Below are 25,385 nucleotides of genomic sequence, written 5' to 3' on the forward strand. Positions count from 1 at the left end.
TATCTTAAGGATGTTGTAAATATTTAAAAAAAATTATGTCTCACAGCCATTCTATGAAATGGTCTCTTGCCAATTTCTTTTTTTAAAGTGGCTAGGCCCACCACAAGTTCTGTTTAGTTTGCTTTGGCCACGTACCAATACACTTCAAATCATGCAGTTAAATCAACACTCCTCTCAGCCTGTGGTCCAGACTTTCAGGATTTCCCCAGGGAACAGAGTCCCCCAAAAAAGCTAATTAGAGAAGGTTTATTTTTATTTTTATTTTTTTATTTTTTTTTATTTTTTATTTTTTTTATTTTTTTTTTAATACATCATTTTTTATTATAGAGAGACACAGGAAGGCATTAATTTCATTCTACTTGCTTAAACAAAGTCAATAATGAAATCAAAATAAATTTTAATTTTAAAAGGGCGTACCTTTAATAAAGAAATTATTTTGGATCTTATTCAACTTCACCCTGTAGTAAATACACTCTTATCTTTCAGAAAACAGAGCATAAAGTTCAAAATGAACAATTATATTTATTGCTCGTTGGCCTTTTTCTGCCAAAAACAAAAAAGTCAAATAATTCTTCTAAAGCTTACAAAGTTGAAAAAGAAACATATGAAAATATCTAATAAAAATAAAACAATGAAATACTCAAGGCAGTACAAACTGACCAGTGTTCGTTTTAAAGTTTCTTGTTTACTTATACATACATTTCTTTATTTTCAATTTTATTTTAACTAAAACATTTTGAGCCAACTTGCAAAATATATTTTATTTTTATGACATGTTATTTCAAAGGAACTTAAGGAAGCTTTTGAAAAGTCATGAAATACAGTAAAATAAAATAAACTTAAAGTTGCTAAAAATATAAAGAAAATATAATAAAGACAAGAAACTAAAGTAAAATCTAAAAGATAAAAAATGACAGACAAAAGTTAAAAAGTCACTTTTGCACATTTGATAGACAGCTGGGGCAACACAGCCTTATTTTGCAGCGTCTTTTTTTTTTATTTTATTTATTTTTTTATTAAATCTTTATTGTTCAGATTATTATATTTGTTCCTCTTTTTTTTCCCCCCCATAACTCCCCTCCTCCCAGTTCCTGCCCCACCCTCTGCCCTCACTCCCTACCCACTGTCCTCATCTATAGGTGCACGATTTTTGTCCAGTCTCTTCCCGCATCTCCCACACCCCTTTCCCCCCCAGGAATAGTCAGTCCATTCCCTTTCTATGTCCCTGATTCTATTATAATCAACAGTTCATTCTGTTCATCAGATTATTTATTCACTTGATTCTTAGATTCACTTGTTGATAGATGCATATTTGTTGTTCATAATTTGTATCTTTACCTTTTTCTTCCTCTTCCTCTTCTTAAAGGATACCTTTCAGCATTTCATATAATCCTGGTTTGGTGGTGATGAACTCCTTTAGCTTTTCCTTATCTGTGAAGCTCTTTATCTGACCTTCAATTCTGAATGATAGCTTTGCTGGATAAAGTAATCTTGGTTGTAGGTTCTTGGTATTCATCACTTTGAATATTTCTTGCCACTCCCTTCTGGCCTGCAAAGTTTCTGTTGAGAAATCAGCTGACAGTCGTATGGGTATTCCCTTGTAGGTAACTGGGTTTCTTTCTCTTGCTGCTTTTAAGATTCTCTCTTTGTCTTTTGCTCTTGGCATTTTAATGATGATGTGTCTTGGTGTGGTCCTCTTTGGATTCCTTTTGTTTGGGGTTCTCCGTGCTTCTTGGACCTGTAAGTCCATTTCTTTCACCAGGTGGGGGAAGTTTTCTGTCATTATTTCTTCAAATAGGTTTTCAATATCTTGCTCTCTCTCATCTTCTGGCACCCCTATAATTCTGATGTTGGTACGCTTGAAGCTGTCCCAGAGGCTCCTTACACTTTCCTCGCATTTTTGGATTCTTTTTTCATTTTGCTTTTCCGGTTGGGTGTTTTTTGCTTCCTCGCATTTCAAATCATTGACTTGATTCTTGCGCTCCTCTGGTCTGCTGTCGGGAGTCTGTATAATATTCGTTATTTCAGTCCGTGTATGCTTAATTTCTAGTTGATTCCCCAATATAAGATCGAGGGTCTCATTAGTTTTCTTGTAGATCTCATTAAGTTTATCGGCGGCTTCTAAACAGTTCTTGAGAGACCTTAAAAGTGTGGTTCTGCACAGGAACGCTGGCTGAGTGGAAGTCCTACAACTAGGAGGAAAGAGAAACGCATACGGACACTCAGAGGAGGCGCAGTGCTGAAGTCAAATTCTGAGGTGCGGAGTGCGCAGAGCGGGCTGGCGGCGGAGGGCGCGGTTGGCGTTTTCAATCGGGAGGGAGTCACAGACTCTGAGCTCCAGATCCGGGCGAGTCTTTAGGGACCCAGACTCAAACGGGAGAAGCGGGACTGTCTGGCTTCGGTCAGAGCGAGTGCAGCTTTCTCTCTGAGCTTTGCAGCGGGTGCTGGGACTCAGAGAGGCAGAGCCCCTGGGGACAGGACTGAGAGCCGCCATAACTGCTCTCTCCGGCCCACCCTGTTGATCCTGTTCTACCCGCCCCGCCCAAGCCCTGCACACAGGCATTTGCCGGATAGCCTCAGGCAAAGGCTAGATTAGCACCTCCCTAGAGGACAGAAGTTCTCTCACTACTGACACAGCTGATTCTCATAGCCACTTGGCCTAGAGGTCAAACCCTCCCTGGAATTAGCTACAACAATCAAGATTTAACTATAAGACTGCAAACAAAGACCACTAGGAGGTGCACCAAAGAAGCATAACAAAATGCGGAGACAAAGAAACAGGACAAAATTGTCAATGGAAGATATAGAGTTCAGAACCACACTTTTAAGGTCTCTTAAGAACTGTCTAGAAGCCGCCGATAAATGTAGTGAGATCCTCAAGAAATCTAATGAGACCCTCGATCTTATATTGGGGAACCAACTAGAAATTAAGCATACACGGACTGAAATAACAAATATTATACAGACTCCCGACAGCAGACCAGAGGAGCGCAAGAATCAAGTCAATGATTTGAAATGCGAGGAAGCAAAAAACACCCAACCGGAAAAGCAAAATGAAAAAAGAATCCAAAAATGCGAGGAAAGTGTAAGGAGCCTCTGGGACAGCTTCAAGCGTACCAACATCAGAATTATAGGGGTGCCAGAAGATGAGAGAGACCAAGATATTGAAAACCTATTTGAAGAAATAATGACAGAAAACTTCCCCCACCTGGTGAAAGAAATGGACTTACAGGTCCAAGAAGCGCGGAGAACCCCAAACAAAAGGAATCCAAAGAGGACCACACCAAGACACATCATCATTAAAATGCCAAGAGCAAAAGATAAAGAGAGAATCTTAAAAACAGCAAGAGAAAGAAACTCAGTTACCTACAAGGGAATACCCATACGACTGTCAGCTGATTTCTCAACAGAAACTTTGCAGGCCAGAAGGGAGTGGCAAGAAATATTCAAAGTGATGAATACCAAGAACCTACAACCAAGATTACTTTATCCAGCAAAGCTATCATTCAGAATTGAAGGTCAGATAAAGAGCTTCACAGATAAGGAAAAGCTAAAGGAGTTCATCACCACCAAACCAGGATTATATGAAATGCTGAAAGGTATCCTTTAAGAAGAGGAAGAGGAAGAAAAAGGTAAAGATACAAATTATGAACAACAAATATGCGTCTATCAACAAGTGAATCTAAGAATCAAGTGAATAAATAATCTGATGAACAGAATGAACTGTTGATTATAATAGAATCAGGGACATAGAAAGGGAATGGACTGACTATTCCTGGGGGGGAAAGGGGTGTGGGAGATGCGGGAAGAGACTGGACAAAAATTGTGCACCTATGGATGAGGACAGTGGGTGGGGAGTGAGGGCGGAGGGTGGGGCGGGAACTGGGAGGAGGGGAGTTATGGAGGGAAAAAAAGAGGAACAAATGTAATAATCTGAACAATAAAGATTTAATTAAAAAAAAAAAAAGAAAAAAAAAAAGATTCATCAATCTTGTTTATCCTTTCAAAGAAAAAAAAAAAAAAAAAAAAAAAAGTGTGGTTCTGAACTCTATATCTTCCATTGACAATTTTGTCCTGTTTCTTTGTCTCCGCATTTTGTTATGCTTCCTTGGTGCACCCCCTAGTGGTCTTTGTTCGCAGTCTTATAGTTAAATCTTGATTGTTGTAGCTAATTCCAGGGAGGGTTTGACCTCCAGGCCAAGTGGCTATGAGAATCAGCTGTGTCAGCAGTGAGAGAACTTCTGTCCTCTAGGGAGGTGCTAATCTAGCCTTTGCCTGGGGCTATCCGGCAAATGCCTGTGTGCAGGGCTTGGGCAGGGCGGGTCGCACAGGATCAACAGGGTGGGCCGGAGAGAGCAGTTATGGCGGCTCTCAGTCCTGTCCCCAGGGGCTCTGCCTCTCTGAGTCCCAGCACCCGCTGCAAAGCTCAGAGAGAAAGCTGCACTCGCTCTGACCGAAGCCAGACAGTCCCGCTTCTCCCGTTTGAGTCTGGGTCCCTAAAGACTCGCCCGGATCTGGAGCTCAGAGTCTGCGACTCCCTCCCGATTGAAAACGCCAACCGCGCCCTCCGCCGCCAGCCCGCTCTGCGCACTCCGCACCTCAGAATTTGACTTCAGCACTGTGCCTCCTCTGAGTGTCCGTATGCGTTTCTCTTTCCTCCTAGTTGTAGGACTTCCACTCAGCCAGCGTTCCTGTGGTTCTGGGTGATGTCCCTTCCGGGTTTTGGTTTCACTTTTGAAGTAGTTGTTCAAAGCAGCAAACTCCTCCGGCGTTAACCTATGCCGCCATCTTGGTTCTCCCTGCAGCGTCTTATACCGAGAAGGTTTATTTTTAATCTCAATCTGATTAGCTTCAGAATCAGAGTCAGTGCAGCCATTCAGAGCCCGGATGGCACCTTTCTTAACTCCTACTTTAGTGCTTGTGTCTCTTGTTTTAGATTTTGAAAACTTCCAAACGCATACCAGTCTAGAGAATCATAACATAAGTCTAGATTATTTATATAACAAAATACCATACAGCACTGAGGATGAACTAGATTTTTACTTGTCAACACAGGCCAATCTCCAAAAAACGGGTGAGTGAAAACAAAAAAATCAGTTTCAAAAGGATATGTACAGTTTAATAACATTCAGGTAAAATGCAAAAACAAAACAAAGCAATACTCAATTGTCTATGGATGCATACTGCAGCAGAAATATAAAAATGTTCACATCCATTTTGGGATACTGGGAGTGAGGGATGTAAGATGGATGAGAAAGTGTCTAGAGGGCAATGATCTATTAGGCAGAAATAAAGGGACTTCATGCACTAAAGTTCCCATGACATTTGAAGAGCAGGCGTAAGAGGAGTCGTTGAACGAGCAAACCGATCCAGACACATTTTTAATATAAACCCCAAATGTTCAGCAATGCTGAAGCGGCCTGTGCACCCGTCCCCAAGCCCTTGACTCAACCTCCTCCCGGAGGAAACTGCTGCCTGAAGGCGGCATTTATCGTCACCACCCGTCTGTGTGCTCTGGGTCAGGAGGTTCACTTCTCTATTCTGCCTCACGCCTGATTCCCTGGGGACGACGAGGACAAAGGTAGTCCTCAGAATGTGGGCCCAAGCTCACTGTCATTGCTGTCAGCAGCTAGCGTAGAACAGAGGAAAATAAAAAACCCAGTGAACGGGTCACACAGCAGCATGTAAAGACTCAGAGTCAAGTTTTCACTCTGAGTTCTTTCCCTGTGAGGCCGGAACAAACTGTCTCCCGAGATAAGAGTAAGTGGTTCTGTCACTGGGGACTGGCCTGTGGGCCAGAGAGCCCCAGGTCCTGGTGGTGGGTCAGCAGAAGAATGAGGCGCTGTTCCCAGGAGCCAAAGGGAAGACACCTTGGACCCGCCCACCGGAAGAACCTGCCTGTGACCTCGCTTTTCCAGTAGTGATGACTGGCCTCTCTCTGACCCAAACACTCTCTCCCTTGGTCTCCTCTGTGACCAAAATCAGGTAACTGGAGGTTCAGAAACAGGTCAAAGAAGATCTGTGTTGGGTGCACAATGTGCATTTTTCTGAACACCCTTTCGGTTAGGGTTGGGAGGTTCTTTATGTGCCAAAGCAGCTGCAGGTGTGGCAGACAGGCTCTTGCCTCATCATAGCAGGTAGGGCACAGGCGGTCTAGAATCAGACCATCATCGCCTCCCACCACAGCGAATTACTGAATCTTTTTTTTTTTAAAATATATTTTATTGATTTTTTACAGAGAGGAAGGGAGAGAGACAGAGAGTCAGAAACATCGATGAGAGAGAAACACCGATCAACTGCCTCCTGCACATCTCCTACTGGGGATGTGCCCGCAACCCAGGTACATGCCCTTGACCGGAATCGAACCTGGGACCCCTCAGTCCACAGGCCGACGCTCTATCCACTGAGCCAAACCGGTTTCGGCAGAATTACTGAATCTTGAGGGAATGATGCAGACACAGGGAGAAGGGAAAATGAGACTTCATTCATAGTGGTGGTGGCTTCCTAAGCTAGTTTTTGAGCCTCGTTCTCCAATTAATTCTGTGAACAACCTGATCTTTTAGAAAAATGCATTTCCTGCTTAAGTTAGCCAGAATCAGCTTCTTTGGTGTGCTACCAAGGGCCGTGACTGGTAAATAATCCCCCCGCCGCCCCCCCCTTCCCCCCCCATTTGACTTCTGCCTGCTTCTTACAATCAGTACCGAAGGAAACGTGCCACTCCCATAACTGTCACCACAGGTGCACACGCAAGATCAGCCAAGCAGACAGCGTCTCTTCCTCCGAGGGCCCCCTGGCTTGCGGGGTTGGCCCTCAGAGCACCACATGTGTTTAAGCTTTAACTTAAATTTGGGTTCCTAATAGTTACTTTTGATGTTTTTAAAAAACACTTTATTCCAATGCTTTGGTACAATAAAAAGTTACAGGGCACTGAAGTGCCAGATGTAAGTTTATTATAAGTGAACCATTACTCATCTCTGGAGGAATGGCTGCATGTACATATTCTCTTGTTTTAGAATAACAATGAGAGCTTAACAAGGTTTGAGTAGTACAGGTAAATAGATGGGTGTTTGTCACTGAGCAGGTGCTAAAGGATCATTTGTCAGACATCAGGCATCACAATCAAAGGTGAAGATATCAGTGTTTCAGAAGAAAACAGAATTATCAAAGCTGAGAAAGGCTGATTTACTCAATCCCTCACCCCAGTTTTTATTTATTATTATTTATTGGCATTCAGCACATTCACATGGTTGTGCAAACCCCCCCCCCCTTCCCCCCGAAATTCTTTTCTTCTTCCCAAACTGGAACTCTGTGCAGCACTGCTTTTCTGTGACTGGCTTACTTCACTTTAACACAATGTCCTCAAGGTGCAGCTATGTTGTAGCATGTGTCAGAATTTCCTTCCTTTTTAAGGCTGAATAGTTCTGCTCAATTCTTCTACCTTCATGATATAAGATGGGCACCGAATACCTATCTACCAAAAAGTTCTGGCTGATTCTTAAGAAATGATTTAATTTATGATGTTTAATCTGCCTGAATAAAGGCAGAAGGAAAACAGTGACCTAGAGACCACAGATTCTCAAATGTGGCCTTGCATTAGAATCAAGTAAGAGGCCTGCTAAAACGTATACTTCCCAGCCCCTCTCCAGAAACACAGAATCCAAATCCATGTGTTTGAGTTCGATGACTGGTACAGTTTGAGAACCACTGCCTTAGACTGAATACTAAGGCGTGGATTGCAGATATGTCTATGTTATAGTTGGTCAGCAAAACAAAACACATTTAAAGTAGTTTCTTTTTATTATAAAAAGTTACCAATAGATGGTTAGATGGTGCATCATGGAATTGAGGAAACACAGACTTTGAATCTGTTTATTTGAAGATGGATTTAAAAATTCATGAAAGCTCCACTATCACTGCTCAATGCTGGGCTTTGGCCCTGGCAAGCCCTTCCCCTCTGGTTTAGGACCTATAAATCTAGCCTAAATCTTCCTCATTCTTCAAAGCACGTGGGTGAGCCTTAATTAAGTTATATGCTACTTAACTTCTTTAAGCCCCCATTTTCTCATCTGTAAAATCAGGTTAGTGAGTGATTTCATGAGAAAATGCCTTTAATGTGCTCAATATAGTGTTGAGATGTGGTAATCTTTCAATCAGTATGAGCTACTACTATTGCTTCTGCTCCCTCTCTGGCTGCAGGTGGACTCAACTCCCTCTTTTGAGCTCCCAGAGCCCTTTGCTACGCTCCTATCACAGCCCCTTACAGTGTGTTATCATTGGATGGATGGATGGGGCTCTCTTATTAGACCATAAATCTTTAACTGCAGGGACATGTCTTCCTCATGGTTGCACAAGACAGTGGTTCTCAGTGTGGGCTTTGGACTCAGGCTGCCTGGGACCTAATCCTGGCTCCATTACTCACTAGTTCTGAGACGTGGGCAAGTTACTTAACCTCTCTGTGCCTCCTTTCCTCATCTGGAAAATGGAGCTAATAATAGTATCCACATAGCTCATGGGGCTGTGGAGTTAACATATGTGGAAGCATTTAGAATCATCTTGGCACCTAGAAAGCTCTCCAAAATGTTAATCTACTAATTATTTTAAAAATATTTGTGTCCAGTGCCTGGTCCACGGTGGGAGGTGCAATAAATATTTGTTGAAGGATGTCTAGCTTGGCAAAGTATAGTCTGCAACCATGGAGAGAAACAAAATTAATTAGCGTAAAGGTGACAATGCAATGAAGCATGAGCCAAGCAAGGAGCCCTGGTGCTCAGAAAATAGAGTAGAAGACACTGTCTGTGCAGAGAGCCGCTCATGCTTTATAAATAGAGCTCGTGGGCTCACAATGGCCCAGTGGCCTTTCTTTTTCTTGCTTGTGAAACAAAAGGAGTTTTACAAGTTGGTTTTAAAGACCCCAGGTCGCACCTAAAATAAATCCATGATTCTAACACAGATGCTTCCTGGCGTAAGAAAGTCCAGTGTATAAGCACATTGGCTGGGAAAATGCAGGGCGTACACTGTACTCAGTAAGGGGAGAATAGTGAATTTTCCCAAAGATTCTGTTACAGAAGGTGGCCAGGTCCCATTTAACATGAAGTAGGCCTGTGACAGGACTACCACTTAGAAGCAGGTTGAAAACCAGGGGTCCTCAGACTGAATGTGGCCCCCGCTGCTGCTCTGTTTGGCCTACACAGGGTCGGCATTTTGAGTTGACTGTCTTTGGTGCAGACATGCACTGTCCACCTGGTGCCCACTTGAGTGAATACACCACGGCTCCGACTCAGCCTCAGAGACCAAGCTGTGCCCTCTGAGAAGCCACCCCAGCTCTCTTGGGCTTTCGCAGGGTCTCACAGCACCCAGAGAACTGTACTGCGTTAGTTCTTAGGCGTCTCCCTGGCTGGGCCTGGAACATCTGAGGGCAGGGCCCCTTCTTACCTGCTCTCTCAGCATCTAACAGTGCTCACCAAGAGCGGGTCTCAGCAGACGCTTCTGAGGACTGAATGTTTCCTGTGGAAGTGCATTAAACATTGATTTGGCTTGCAACAATGTTTTGGCACACATCTCTCCAGAAATTGGAAATACATCTTGGAATTTAACAAAACATGTTAGATACAAAAGTAAAGAATGGATTAATAAATAATTACCAAGTGCCTAGGATGTGGCTGAAGCTGTTGCTGAGGGACAAACAGCTATAAAACTGAGACTGCTAGCTTTCCCCATAATAGCCCCCAATGGAAACAATCCAAATGTCCCTGAACAGGTGAACAGATAAACTGCGGTACGTCTACACAGTGGAATTAAAGCGATAAGCTGACACATACAACCACTTGGGTGGATCTCAGAAACATCATGCTGAGAGAAGCCAGACACTAAAGAGTACACACTGTGTGAGTCCATTTAATCTAAATCCCGGAACAGGCAGAGCTAAGCTACAGTGACCGAGAACAGATCAGCAGTTGCCTGTGGCTGAGGGTGGGGCTGGGACTGACTGCCAAGTGGCATGAACAAAGAGGAACTTCTCAGGGTGACAGAAAGTTCTATTTCTTGATGATGATGTTGGTAGCACCGGTACGCAAGTCTGTCAAAACTTGAATACAATTAAAATAAGTGCATTATTATATTCTGTACTTCAATAAAATTGACTTAAAAAGTGAAAAATAATGAAGAAATAAAGAGGAAAATAAAGAAGGAAAGAAAGGGGAGGGAAGAAAGAAAGACCTGAAAGCTGCTAAACTGGTTTAACGATATACATCTTCCGAACTGCTGACGGACCTGGAAGATGAAATCTGTTCATCAAGGGGCCATGCAGCTAATCGGGCTGATATGCAGGTGGATTTAGCTAAAGCAGGAGCCCTATGCTTTAGCTGAAATCAGTCTTAATCAAAGAAATTAATGTTAAAATTTGGCTAATCCATTAGAATTTTGAGAGTCGTGTAATTTCATGTGATCTGCCTTCTGGCCATGGTGTGAAAAGAGCCTCTTTTGGTGATGGATTAGGGACAAGAAAGCTCTGTGTCTGTGTGTGTGTGTATACATGTGAGCATGCATGAAGGTGTTATGTATGTATGTATGTATGTATCAGTGTGTGGGGAGTATGTGTGTGTGCAGGAATCAACATCATAATAGAACTGTCTCCATGCTCAATATATTTTAAAAATTTATTCATTCAATTACAGACATTTCAGTTCTATAAGACCTTCCAGTGTAACTTTTATTAGCCTGGGACAAAACAGAGATGCAATCAGTCCAATGTTTAAAAATATAATTTCTATCTTTGCAAAAAGACCCAAAGCTCTATAGCTCTGGGAGCTGGGAAAGAGTATTTATCCTGCGGAAGATCCCAGCTTGGCATTCCTGCCTCCATGTTCTGGGAACTAAGGGAGGGGGCAGGAAGGAAAGGGCCCCTTCCACCCAATCAGGGGCTTCCGTCACAGCCCCCATGGAAACTGGTCTCCATCCCGGCCACAGGGACCCACCAGGAAATGGCATCTGAGGTTAGAACAGTAGCCCCCTGGCTCAGGTAAATATAGGGTGGGGGCCCTAAGGAGGCAAACTTGGCAGAATAGTTTTAATAGAGCAGAAAAAAAAAAGCTTCAATTTGTTCCCAGAGCCAAGTTTCTAATTACATGAGTTTTAAACAAGACTTGTGTCAATAAAAGGATGCAAGATAATGAAGGACAGCAGGACTGAGGCCAGGTTCTCCCTTCCATGCCCCCAGTTCCATTCTTGGGGTGGCCAGGCCACTGGCCAAGCTGGACTCGGCCCAAGGCTCTGCTCAGTCTGCTCCTCTTTGATAGGCCCTGGCTGCCCCTCTGGAGCTGGCAGCTAACACTCCATGGTGGGCATTCATACCCCTCCCCCAACACTGACTGTGTAGATTTGTTTGTGTAACACCAGCCTCTCTCCCCGAGGCCCTTACGTGTCACGTCTATCTTTGTGCCCCTCTAGCACCTAGTCGATTGTCCAGCACAGCCTGTCCCTGTCCTGCAGGCACCGAGAGAGTGCTGGAGGTGCCCCTTAACACCTTTCTCATCCCTGCTTCCTCCTCTCCAATTCAGCCGTCAAATATTCCCACCCCTTCTTAGGGCTCAGAATCCCCAAAACTGTGAGGGTCCCGATTACTTCTAAATAAATTACTTCTAGAACCCGTTTACAGAACAAGTTCTCCATCACTAGCCCCAACCTCGCCCCTCTAGCCTTTTCTCATAGCCTCTTACTAAACCCAAACTACACTGGGCTCTTTGCTGTTCCCCAAAAGCATCCTGTACTTTCCTGCTTCTGCACCTTTGCCCAGACTTTTCCTCTGCCTGGAATGCCCTCCCCTCTGCTCCATCTCCAATATACATATTCTTTTGTTGTTAATCCTCACTTGAGGATATTTTTTCCATTGATTTTGAGAGAGAATGGAAGGAAGGGAGGGAAGGGGAGGAGAGAGAGAGAGAAACATCGATGTGAGAGAGACACTTCACTTGGTTGTCTCCCGCATGTGCCCAAACCGAGGCCGGGAATCGAACCCATTACCCTTTGGTTCATGGACAGATGCTCTAACCACTGAGAAACACTGGCTAGGACCAATATACTTGTTCTTTAAAAAAATATTTATTGTTGAGAGCATTACAGAGGTCCCCCCATTTTCTCCCCCACCGTTCCCCTCCATCCAGTTCCTGCCCCACCTCAGGCCTTCACTACCCTATTGTTTATGTCCATGGGAAATGCATATACACATATAAGCTCTTTGGCTAATCTCTTCCTACACCTTCCCCCACCCCCGCCCTCCTTCCCTCTGAGATTTGTCAGTCTGCTCCATGTTTCTGATTCTATTTCATTTATTAGTTTATTTTGTTCACTAGATTCCATGTATAAGTGAGATCATGTGATACTTGTCTTTCTCTGACTGGCTTATTTTGCTTAGCATAATACTCTCCAGGTCCCTCCAAGCTGTCTCAAAGGGTAAGAGATCCTTTTGTTTAAAATGTTTTTATTAATTTCAGAGAAAAGGGAGAGGGAAAGAAAGATAGAAATATCAATGATGAGAGAGAATCATTGATTGGCTGCCTCTTGCACACTCCCTACTGGGGATCAAGCCCACAGCCCAGGCATGTGCCCTTGACCAGAACTGAAACTGGGACCCTTCCATCTGTAGGCTGATGCTCTATCCACTGAGCCAAACAAGCTAGGGTGAGACCCCCCCCTTTTTTTTACAGCTGCATAGTATTCCACTGTATAAATGTACCACAGCTTTTTATTCACTCATCTGCTGATGGGCACGTGGGCTGCTTCCAGATCTTGGCTACTGTAAATAATGCTGCTATAAACATAGGGGTGCACATACTCTTTCTGGTTGGTGTTTCAGCATTCTTAGGGTATATTCCCAGAAGTGGGATCACTGGTCAAATGACAGTTCCGTTTTTAATTTTTTGAGGAAATTCCACACTGTTTCCATAGTGGCTGCACCAGTCTGCATTCCCACCAGCAATGAACTAGTATTCCCTTTTCTCCACACCCTAACCAGCACTTGTTTATACATATTCTTATAGCATTGTAATTTTTCTTTCACAGCAGTTATACTGTACTAGCGCCCCAGTGCACAGATTCCTGCACATTGAAAGGAAATTAATTAGAAGGTGGCCGGCAGGGTGGGACTGGGTGAGATGGGCCAGACTTGCCCTGGAGCCAACCTCCCATGGTCCCTCCCTGGCCGGCCGGCGCCATGGCTCAAAGGGTGTCTGCGGAGTGAGCAGGGCCCTTCCGGCTGGTGGGGTCCCTCGGCCTGGCCTGCGGGGATCGGGCGGAAACCAGCTTTCTGACATCCCCTGATGGGTCCCGGATTGTGAGAGGGCAGTTCTTGGGTGATGCACCCTGGAATTGGGCTCCCTCCTCTCTGGTTCTGGGGTGTGTCACCCGAGAACCACTGCCGCCAAGTCACTGCAGCTCGGCAGTTCCTGTGTTGAGTATCTGCCCTTGGTGGTCAGTGCACATCATAGCTACTGGTCAGAGCGTCTGCCCCCTGGTAGTCACTGCATGTCACAGCTACCAGTCGGATGTTCGCTTAGCCTTTTATATATATAGATAGTGATATATTTATTTGGTAATTACAAGACATAAATTCTACGAGGGCAGACACCACACCTCTTATTTAGTTCACCACTGTAGACCCAGTATCTACTATCAAACATAATAGGTTTTCAATAAATTTGGTTTATTCCTTGAAAAATTAAAAATAGAACTACCATATGATCTGGCAATCTAAAAGAATTTATATCAGGATCTTGAAGAGATATTAGCACTCTCATGTTTACTGCCACACTACTTACAATAAGCCAAGATGTGGAAACAACCTAACTGTCCATTAACAGATGAATGGATAGAGAAAATGGGTGTATACATACAATGGAATATTATTCAGCTTTAAAAAAAGAAACTCTGGAGAACCAAGATGGCGGCATAGGTTAACGCCGGAGTTTGCTGCCTTGAACAACTACTTCAAAAGTGAAACTAAAAGACGGAACGGACATCACCCAGAACCACAGGAACGCTGGCTGAGTGGAAGTCCTACAACTAGGAGGAAAGAGAAACGCATACGGACACTCAGAGGAGGCGCAGTGCTGAAGTCAAATACTGAGGTGCGGAGTGCGCGGAGCGGGCTGGCGGCGGAGGGCGTGGTTGGCGTTTTCAATCGGGAGGGAGTCGCAGACTCTGGGCTCCAGATACCGGCGAGTCTTTAGGGACCCAGACTCAAATGGGAGAAGCGGGACTGTCTGGCTTCGGTCAGAGCGAGTGCAGCTTTCTCTCCGAGGTTTGCAGCGGTTGCTGGGACTCAGAGAGGCAGAGCCCCTGGGGACAGGACTGAGAGCCGCCATAACTGCTCTCTCTGGCCCACCCTGTTGATCCTGTGAGACCTGCCCCGCCCAAGCCATGCACAGCGGCATTTGCCAGATAGCCTCAGGCAAAGGCTAGATTAGCACCTCCCTAGAGGACAGAGTTCTCTCACTGCAGACACAGCTGATTCTCACAGCCACTTGGCCTGGAGGTCAAACCCTCCCTGGTATTAGCTACAACAATCAAGGCTTAACTACAAGACTCCGCACAAAGACCACTAGGGGGTGCACCAAGAAAGCATAACAAAATGCGGAGACAAAGAAACAGGACAAAATTGTCAATGGAAGATATAGAGTTCAGAACCACACTTTTAAGGTCTCTCAAGAACTGTTTAGAAGCCGCCGATAAACTTAATGAGATCTACAAGAAAACTAATGAGACCCTCGATGTTATGATGGGGAACCAACTAGAAATTAAGCATACACGGACTGAAATAACGAATATTAGACAGACTCCCGACAGCAGACCAGAGGAGCGCAAGAATCAAGTCAATGATTTGAAATGTGAGGAAGCAAAAAACACCCAACTGGAGGGGCGGAATGAAAAAAGAATCCAAAAATGCGAGGATAGTGTAAGGAGCCTCTGGGACAGCTTCAAGCGTACCAACATCAGAATTATAGGGGTGCCAGAAGATGACAGAGAGCAAGATATTGAAAACCTATTTGAAGAAATAATGACAGAAAACTTCCCCCACCTGGTGAAAGAAATGGACTTACAGGTCCAAGAAGCACGGAGAACCCCAAACAAAAGGAATCCAAAGAGGACCACACCAAGACACATCATAATTAAAATGCCAAGAGCAAAAGACAAAGAGAGAATCTTAAAAGCAGCAAGAGAAAGAAACTCAGTTACCTACAAGGGAATACCCATACGACTGTCAGCTGATTTCTCAACAGAAACTTTGCAGGCCAGAAGGGAGTGGCAAGAAATATTCAAAGTGATGAATACCAAGAACCTACAACCAAGATTACTTTATCCAGCAAAGCTATCATTCAGAATTGAAGGTCAGATAAAGAGCTTCACTGATAAGGAAAAGCTAAAGGAGTTCATCACCACCAAACCGGGATTATATGAAATGCTGAAAGGTATCCTTTAAGAAGAGGAAGAAGAAGAAAAAGGTAAAGATACAAATTATGAACAACAAATATGCATCTATCAACAAGTGAATCTAAGAATCAAGTGAATAAATAATCTGATGAACAGAATGAACTGGTGATTATAATAGAATCAGGGACATAGAAAGGGAATGGACTGACTATTCTTGGGGGGGAAAGGGGTGTGGGAGATGCGGGAAGAGACTGGACAAAAATCGTGCACCTATGGATGAGGACAGTGGGTGGGGAGTGAGGGCGGAGGGTGGGGTGGGAACTGTGAGGAGGGGAATTATGGGGGGGAAAGAGAGGAACAAATATAATAATCTGAACAATAAAGATTTAATTAATAAAAAAAAATAAAAATAAAAAAGGAAACTCTGTAGTATGCACAACATGGATGAAGCTGGACAACATTACATTAAGTGAAATAAGCCAGTCATAGAAGGAAAAATACTGCATGCTTCCACTTACATAAGGGATCTAAACCAGTCAATATCAGAATCACAGAGGGGAGTGGTGGTTACCAGGGATCAGTGGCAGGGAAAACAGGGAGTTACTATTCAACAGGTAGAAAGTTTCAAGTAAGAAAGAGGAGTAAGTTCTAGAGATCTGTTGTACAACACAGTGCCTATAGTTAACAATACTCCATTGTACACTAAAACATCTAAGAGGGTAGGGGGTAGGAGGGACTGGCAGAAATTAACCAAAGAATATATATGCAGAGCCCATGGACACAGACAATAATGTGGTAAAGGACTGGGTTGGGGGGTGAGGATTGGGTGGAGGGGGGCAAAGTGGGAGAAATGGAGGAGCTCTGTAATAGTCTCAACAAAAATTTTAAGAGGGTAGATTCCCATGTTAAATGAATAAAATAAAATAGAATAAACTTGGTTTAATGAAGTGAATTGACATGAATAAGAAGTGTAACTGATTTTTTTAGCAAGTTGGAGGATTTAGTTACTTAAATAGTTGTGTGCGTTTCTTTAAATGGCTGTTACTAAATATAGCAAGTACAAATTGGCTAAAAATAAACATCAAATATCTGGGATCGCTCAGGTATTAAATATGTATTTTCAAAAATAGTCACTTCAGTTAAGAATAACAGCTGCTTCAGTTAAACACGTGCAAAGAGTCCTTGTATTGTTTCCAGACTGAGTTTACTTTGCAACTGGAAAAGGCTGTTTCTGAAAATGTTAATGGGGTTGGTGTAGAAAAATAGCTAAAAATAAATACTTGCAGCAAATATTTACTGGGCCCTATCGACATTCCTACACTGCTCTGACAGCTTGATATCAACAGGCTCTCCTGCAATCCTCACAATAACCCCATGAGGCAGGTAGTTATTATCCCCATTTTGCAGGCAGGGACATAGAGACTCAGAGAAGCCAAATAATTAACCCAGGGTCACACAGCTATTTCCCAGGGGAGCCAGTATTCAAACCCAGGGACTGAGCCCAGAGCCTGAACAGTTATTCACTGCACTGCGCTGCACCATATGTATACCAGAATGGGGAAATTAGGGATGTTTATTTTCTCCTTTTTTGATCTTTAAAAAAAAGTAGTTTTCTAAGTGTTCTACAATGACTATATTCTATTTTTATAATAAGAAAAAATAAGCATATTGTAAAAATGATTGGTCCATAGGCGAATGGGCTAACGATATTGAGGAAGGAGTTCCTTTTCTTCTATGATGGTGTTTATAGTGGTTGGGGTTGGATTTCTAGTGCTTTCCAGGCTATGGCTACCTCAAAAAACAGTGAGTGTGAAGTAGTGTCTTTGTAACTACACAACCCCTGAGGGAAGAGGCAGCCCCGATCAGCTGTGTGAGATGAGTCACAGACACTCAGCTCCTCAGCCTCCCTGCCTCCCCTCTCCTCTCCAGCTGGCTCCCTCTTCCTCCCAGGTGACCAGACACAGAGGGTGTCGGTGGGAAGGGGCTGATACTAAGGCCCATAGGAGGTCAACAGGCTGCCCGGAGACGACAAACACTGTGGCCTCCGCGTCTGCACAGGCGTCCGAGTTCATTTTGTGGAGGTTCAATGTCCACTCACTCAGGGTGTTCACTTAGCAATGGCCACCCTGGGAGAAGGTCATTGGTTATGAATAACCCCTACAGGAACAGAGTTCCTGGCCTTACTGTGCCTGGCCTGCAGGGGTTTGGCCACTGAACATATCACAATTGAAATAAAATCTGGGACCGAGCCTGTCCTGGGATGGGCTTGGTATTGTGAATACTCTATCTCCTCTCCCCACTCCTTCTCCTTTGGAATTCAGTCCAAGACCCTGCGAAATAATTTTCCTGTGCCTGTTTCCTCCTAACATAAATAAGCTAACCCCACAGCCTGTCTTTCCTTCCTCTGGAGGATGTTGTGAAGATAACGTTGGGGCAGATGAGGCCACGTGACCCTGGAGGCCCCTCACGCCACAGACTCACACCACATCTTGGACGGGGTCAGAGGAAGACTCTATTTGAATATTCAGCCTGATGAACACTGCTGCCTCTGGACATGTGACCCAGTACAAGGGAAAACTGGCGTTCATATCTTATTTTCCATCTCAGATTAAAAATTAGGTTAAGGGGACTGAGCCCTAGAAACACACAGAAACTTACAAGGCATTCTAGGCTCTTTGCCTGAGACAGAAGTTGGTGAAAATCTACCAAGAAAAACCTGCAGGTCCTGGAGCCTGGCTCAGCCATGTTACTTCGCCGGCCCTTAGTTTCTCCATCTGTCTGATGGGTCCAGGGACCAGTGAGGATGCTCTCCAGATCTCAAAGTTATATACGGTGAAAAAAGAAAGAAAAAGTTATATATGGTGGTTCTAAATAGCAAGCTTTTCTAAAATAAAGAGTCACATTCTCAGGAGAATCTATTTAGTGTCTGTACAGTAGATATCAACCAGCTACAGTACCAGCATAAGAATGCAAAACCGTTTAAGTGGCGACAGGAATACTCAATTACTAAATTTAAATGACAAAATTATGAAGTAGCAAGTTTCATTTTGTCATAGTCATTCCACTGGACTCATGACCTGTGACATTTTGGGCTGGTTTGAAGGTCCTTTGTGTTTCCATAGGGATAGTTAGTTGCCCTGAAGTTTAACCTACTTGTCACTCAGTTCTAAACAACTCTATGCTGAAAGAAATGACCTGACGAAAAGTCATAGAATTTGAGACTTTCAAGGATGCTTAAGAGGTCATTAGATTCAACCTTCTATTATTATAATTAATCAGATCCAGGAATCAAGTGTAATGCACAGGGAAATTGCCCATTCCTCATTTTCAAGTGGGCTTTGTGTACCTCGGGCAAGAAAGTCTCAGACAATAGTCTATAAATCAGTCAGTTTGTATTTGCATTGGGTTTTCTTGGGGCAAAATGCCAATAGTATACAGACTCCACCCAAGCGTGATGAGGCCAAATATTTACAAACAAGGCTTCAATCTTGTCATTTTGTAGTTCGGAAGGGCAAAAAGATAATGTTTCTTCGAGCCACAATTTTCTAAAGAGAACTGTTAAACCAAGAGGATGACAACTTTGGGATCAACAGCCTGTAAGGGCGTGTAAGCACCTTCTGACCTTGGACGCCCTGCCCTGCCCTGTTCCTCCTTTTAAACTTTCCCAGAGTTGCATGAGTGTTCTGTGAGCATTTGGAAACTAGCCAGTCATGAAAGTCCAGCTCCAACAACTGAATTATCAGCTAACTCGCTCCTAAAGCCAAACTATTACTCAGAGATAGTTATTTCTGGGTTTATGTCACAGAAAAAAAGACAGATCAAGTCAGTGGGGACCATGTGAGTCCACACTGGGTTCCTTATTAAAAAGAAACGAGTCACTTATTTTACTGAGTAAAAGTCCATATAGTTACCAATAGTACCTCCAGGAAGGAAACACTTTGAAAAGATTTGTAATGTGAAAAGATGCTCAACCACACTAATAATGAGAAATGAAAATTAGAATTATAATGAGATGGCATTCACCTATCAGATAAAGCAATCACAAAGCAAGATTAAAAAAAAATCGACAGTGCCCTCTGTGGGGAGGGTGTGCGGGATCAGGCACTTCTGCCTTGTTGGTGGGATGTAAGAAGTCACATCTTCTGGAGAGGGCATTTGGCATCAGCTACACAGTAAAAAGACCACAGTTCCTTCCGATTCAGCAATCCCTCTACTAGGAGTGCATCTTACAGTTACATTTGCACATTACTGTGCTGTTTGTAACAGCAAAAGATTAGAAATAGCCAGAGTGTCATCCATCCAAGGATGCCAGCTATTAATGTTGGCACATCTTATTAGATGAAATAAGAAGGAAGTAGCTCTAAAGACCTGACATGGACGTGCCCCAAGACTTCCTGCTAAGTGGGGAAATCTTGGTGCAGAGCAGCGTGCAGAGGATCCCACTCTGGGAGGAAGCCTGAGAGACTGCTGGCGGGTTTGCCCTGGGAAAGGAGTTGGGTGTGGGTGGGACAGAGGCTCTTCACTAACATTCTGTCACTTGACTGTTTCGTCCCAAGCATGAGGCAGTGGTCCCGAAGAGCACTTGGGAAAGGTGAAGTGCTGAATCAGTGGTATGACTCATGCTTTGCAACATGATTTGGATTCAGACCGGAGGTGGTTTTGAGAAAGAGACTAAAAGAATCCAGGCGATTTAGAGGTTCTTGAGGAAACTAGGTCACGGCACATCTGAGAAACATCTCCAGATACGAGAGAGGGTGTTGGCAAAAAGGATTGGAAACGTGATGAGAGCTGGGCCCTGGGCCCCAGGAGAACACCCCCTTGGGCTGTTCTCTTAAGCCGCCTGCATCTCTTGGCATTCTTCCCACAGCTCTGCTGTCCAGTCTAAAATTTTCCTTTACCCACCTCCCTCCTTTCCTGGGTCCCTGGAAGAGCCAAGTCCTTTTCTGTCTGAGTTTCAGGACTTGACCACCATCTGCTCTCCCTGAGGAAACTCAGATACTTGGCTGAGCCAACCCTTCAAGCCTGGTCATTCTATGCTAGGACCATCCCCATTCCAAGGCCTGAGCAAAGACCTCCCTCACCACCAGTTATTCAACAGGACTCTATGCTCAATGGTTTGCACACATTGTTTCACTTTCTCTTCAAACAACCTTGCAAGGGTTCCACAGTGAAGTGGAGGTGCCAGGATTTGAGCTCAGGTCAGCCTTCTCCAGGGACCACAGTAAAAAGAGGAATCTGGGGTAGCACTGGGCCTGCCCCCTCTGCTTCCATGGAAAACCCAGATGCCCTGAAGGCACCACTATTTTCAGTGTTTCCACATCCACCTGGTGAAGACGCCGACCTGAGGGACACCAGCGCAGGAAACCTGACCTCCATCCACACTGCGGGTCCTCTCACTCAGTGTGCTTCCCGGCTCATGTCCATGGAGCACTCAGGTATTTACACAGATTACTCAGCTTCTCACAAGATCCAAGCCTATGAAGGAAAGTATTTTCTTCCCATTTTGCAGAGGAGAAAACCGAGGCTCACAGTGGTGGAGTAATTTGCCCAGGCCTTCCAGCTGGTGGGTGGAAGAGCCAGGGGAATGGAAAATGTCTCAGGCATGATACTGCCCTTCTCCAGCCCAGAGAACTTCACTGCCCCAGTGATTAGGGGGAGAGGGCTTTGCCATGTAACAATAGGGATGGAGGCTGTGTAACAAGAATGTCCCCATTACAGCAGTGAAGTTATTAAATATTTAAAAATGTAAATGACCAATCTTTAAGAAATCAATTCTTTATCTTTCTTTAGGGGTTGCTAAACATCTTACTTTCCAAAGAGGTCTAGAAGGGTTTTGGGGTGCTCTTACATTGAGGGAAGGCACAGGCAAACAAAGCAAGATAAAGAAAAAAATAATTGGCAATGCCCTGCATGGGGAGGGTGTGGGATCAGGCACTTCTGTAGCATCAGGCCAGACTGGCGTATGCCCATGAGGCTAATGCAATAGCAGTTACTTGGTCACCTGCAGGGAGGTGACTCTTCTACCGTCGCATGGGAAGATGTTGGTTAGTCACACAGCCCAGCCCAGTGCTGGGCTACCCCTCACCCCACCCAGAAACACCCCCTCTTTCACTTATATCTTCTGTCCTGTCATCTGAGGGCAGCATTCGCACTGGTGAAATGGAGATGTGGGACACAGCTCAAGTCCATTTTGATGGGTTTTCCAAGTTTCTGATCATGTTTTCTTTCACTTGGCTTGAGGTGGCAGAGTACACAGGAGGGGGTAGGCTCAGTGCTACCCCAGATTCCTCAAAGTGGGGACCTCCTGCATCAGGACCCCTGACAGCCAGCTTTCTGGGCCCATCCCAGCACTCCCAGGAATAATCTGTGTTAACTGTTTATCCTGAGACCCAGAAGTAGCATATGATCCCTGTTGCCCGAGGATCACTGTTTCAGGCTTCAGTGCATCATGCGTAGCCTCATCGAGTCCAGGGCGGGGACATGGTGGGGGCGGGGTGTGTGTGTGTGTGTGTGTGTGTGTGTATGTGGGGGGGCCTGAGGGGAGAGGGTGACTTGAGAATGGGTAGAAGAAATGACAGTGACAGCCTGGCGTCAAGGGAAGAGAAAATTAACCAACCAAACGAACCCACAGAAACTGGTTGGTTCTGGTATTGCCCAATACAAGAACATCCGGCTGCTCATAGTGATAATTCTGGGTAATCAAGAGGTTATAAGAGATAATCCTTCAATGGCTTCCTGTTCCTCTCGGCATAACATTGACACACTTCCCTAAGGCCAACATCGGCAGGCCTGCCTGACCCCACTGCCCACCACTTCTCCAGCCTTCCCTGAACCGGCCAGGTCTTACTACCCTCTGGCCTTTGCCTGTAATGCCCTTCCCCCAATTCCCTGCCAGGCTGGTCCCTTCTTTAGGTCTGAGCCTAAATGCCACCTCCTCAGAGGCCTCTTCTCACTACCCATCTACAGTAGAAAAGCCCTGCCGTGGGACTCAGCCAGTGTTTCCTCCAAGTCGTTGCTTCTGCTTGCATTTGGGCTCCTCCATCGGCCCCAGTGTATGCTCCAGGAAGGCAGAGACCGGACCCATTCCGTTGCTGTCAAAACTAAAAGCTCCTGGTGCCTGACACATTGTATGCACTTCAAAAATGGGCAGGAGGCACGTAGCAGTGTGTGGTGCACGGCAGCTTTCAATGTAAGCAAACATCTTCCCCCTCCCACTGTCCTCTGAATGAGAATGCAGGACAGTGTGCACTGTCCTAAGAATTACCATCCAACAGGGATAAAGAAAGCCCCCAGGAGATGTTGTATTTGTAGGAGAAAAGCACCAATTACATGGGCACTTGGCCCACATGGTACCCTTCCCCAGTGCTGCCGTGTGTGTGTGTGTGTGTGTGTGTGTGTGTGTGTGTGTGTGTGTGTTTGGGGGGGGGGATGTCTGGAGGGTGTGTGTGTGTGTGTGTGTGTGTGTGTGTGTGTGTGTGTTTTGTGGGTGGGGGGATGTCTGGAGGGTGTATCTCTGGTTTGTGTCCTTGTCTCTTGTGGTTAACAGCACGTGATCTGGAACCAGGATGTCGGGTTTGAATCCCACTCAGCCACTTGCTCGTTGCTTTGGTTATCAGTCACCTTAAAACTTAGTGGCTTAAACAACTTGTTGTTTCCTCTGGTCTGAGGTTTGACTGGACTCAGTTGGGTGGTTCTTGACTGGGGCCTGTCATGAGGTGGCAGTTAGATGGCAGTTGAGGCTGGAGCCATCTCAAGGCTCAAGTGAGCTGGTCACCACCACGAATTCTTCACTCGAGTCTCAGCTGGGTTGGTTGGAACAGGCGAAGGCTGCCTAGCTTGGGCTTCCCTCACAGTATGGTGGCCTCAGGGGGGCTGGATTTTTTAGATGGCAGGTGGCTTCCCCAGAACAAACATGCCAAGAGGTCCAGGTGGCACCTTCAGGGCTGACTTGGGAAGTCAGAAAGCACCACTTCTGCTGAATCCCACTGATCAAAAAGTGAGCTGGGAAGCCATCCCAGACTCAAGGGGAGGAGACACCACCAGGGCACAAATACTGGGAGGTATGGTTCCTGGTGGTGGGGATGGTGGGAGCAGAAGGCACTTTTGAGACTAGCTACCATACTGGCTACCAGACGGTAGGTGAATTATTTAACCTCTTTGTGCCTCAGTCTTCTCTCCTATAAAATGGGATAAATCGTTCCTACCTCATAGAGGAGCAAATGAGTAAATAATATATAGAAAGCACTCAACAATGCACTAAGTATTAGCTATTATTATTATTATTACTCAAAGGAGTAAGGAACAAACTTTTCCTTTGATTAATCCCTGTATCCCAGCATCTGTGAAATGTTTTATGATGATGAGCTGCTCTATATGGAAAGAGAAGTGCCCTCCCCCCAACCCCCTCCCCCCCAATTTTGTTTTTCATTTAAAAGTTTAAAGTTTGGGTAGAGCCCTATCAGGTGTGTTCAGTGGTTAGAGCATCAACTTGTACACTGAAGGATCAGAGGTTCAATTCCTGGTCTGGCCAGGGTGCGTGAGGGAGGCAAAAACCGATGTCTCTCTCACATTAATGTTTCTCTCTCTGTCCCCCTCCTCCCCTCCCTCCCACTCCCTCTAAAATATCAATAGAAAAAATATCCTTGGGTGAGGATTGACAAAACAAACAAACAAACAAACAAACAAACAAAAGTTTCGGTAGAAGAGGTCATTCCTCATGATCAAGTATGCGTTCAAAATATTAATAATATTGAAAAATAGTTGCCAGTGTTTGGCAAACACCATTCTGAGTCACCTTAATGACAGGCGCACATTAGGGGCAGAATAGCAACACTTGTGGTGTGGAATTTCCCGGGCACCGGCGGGAAAGGAGCCATGAATGTGTTTGTCAGCAAACTTCCCCAAAACAAAAAGAAACCAGGATTTCCTGCTGGAGGCCAAGGAAGCGAGTGATGTCCAGGACCTCACAACTCAACTCCAGACTGGCCTTAGCACTGGGCAGAAAACAGGATCTGACAACAAGTCATCAGCCGGTGGCCCAGCCCAAGCGGATGGGCACTTTTCTGTGGCTGCCAAATTCAAACAAAGCTCAGAGACAAGTCATGGAACTCAAACCCTAAGTAGAAAAATGGCTTCATAATCCATCCAAGCCTGTGGACACATGTCCTATTCTACAGAAGTCTCCACCATGTCACCTGCTGCCGCATACCCCTCAGTATTCCACACAGCCTTTAGGATAAAACCTAGTCTCCTCACGTGTGCGCTCACTGGCCACACACCCAAATTCCGGCCTCGCGCACAACTCGCATTCCTCCAAAGGGCCCTGGACTCACACATCTTCCTAGGTCGTGCATACATTCTTCCTGCCAACTGGGAGGGAATAACAATAGTAAGGACAGCCAGTTATCCTTCCCTTGACCATGGACCACACAGGTGCTGTGGTGAATTTCATTCTATCATCTCACTTTATCCTGACCCATCCTATAAGGTCCTGACCTCACAGGCTGATGAAATCACTCATTTATCTAGACTTCATTAAAACTGAAACCTTTTGTGCTTCAGATGATACCCTAACAAAAGCAAAAGACAACCAGAAAATAAGACAAAATATGTGCAGAGAATATATACACGTGGCCAACGAAGTCCGTCAAAAGATGCTTAATATTGTCAGTCATCAGAGAAAAGCAAACCAAAAACACAAAAACATTACTACTTCATACTACAAAATGGCTCTAATCAAAACAACAATGTTGACGAGGATGGGGAGAAACTGAAATCTTCATACACTTTTGGTGGAAATGCAAAACAATGGAGTCACTTTAGAAAACAGTCTGGCAGTTCCTCAAAATATTACATATTGAGTTACCATATGATCCAGCAATTCTGCTCCTAGGTATATACCCAAGAGAATTAAAAACATGTTTTCCCAAAAACTTGTACATGAATGATTACTGCAGTATTAT

At 44.7% G+C, this 25,385-nt stretch overlaps 1 protein-coding gene across 1 annotated transcript in view; it reads right to left on the bottom strand.

The window, feature by feature from the left end:
* The window catches only part of EHD4 (EH domain containing 4), a 92,448-nt gene that overhangs the window by 22,844 nt on the left and 44,219 nt on the right, over positions 1-25,385 (bottom strand). The window lies entirely within an intron of this gene.

Source organism: Myotis myotis, unplaced genomic scaffold (genome assembly GCF_014108235.1).
Source record: "Myotis myotis isolate mMyoMyo1 unplaced genomic scaffold, mMyoMyo1.p scaffold_m19_p_1, whole genome shotgun sequence".
Lineage (NCBI taxonomy): Eukaryota > Metazoa > Chordata > Mammalia > Chiroptera > Vespertilionidae > Myotis > Myotis myotis.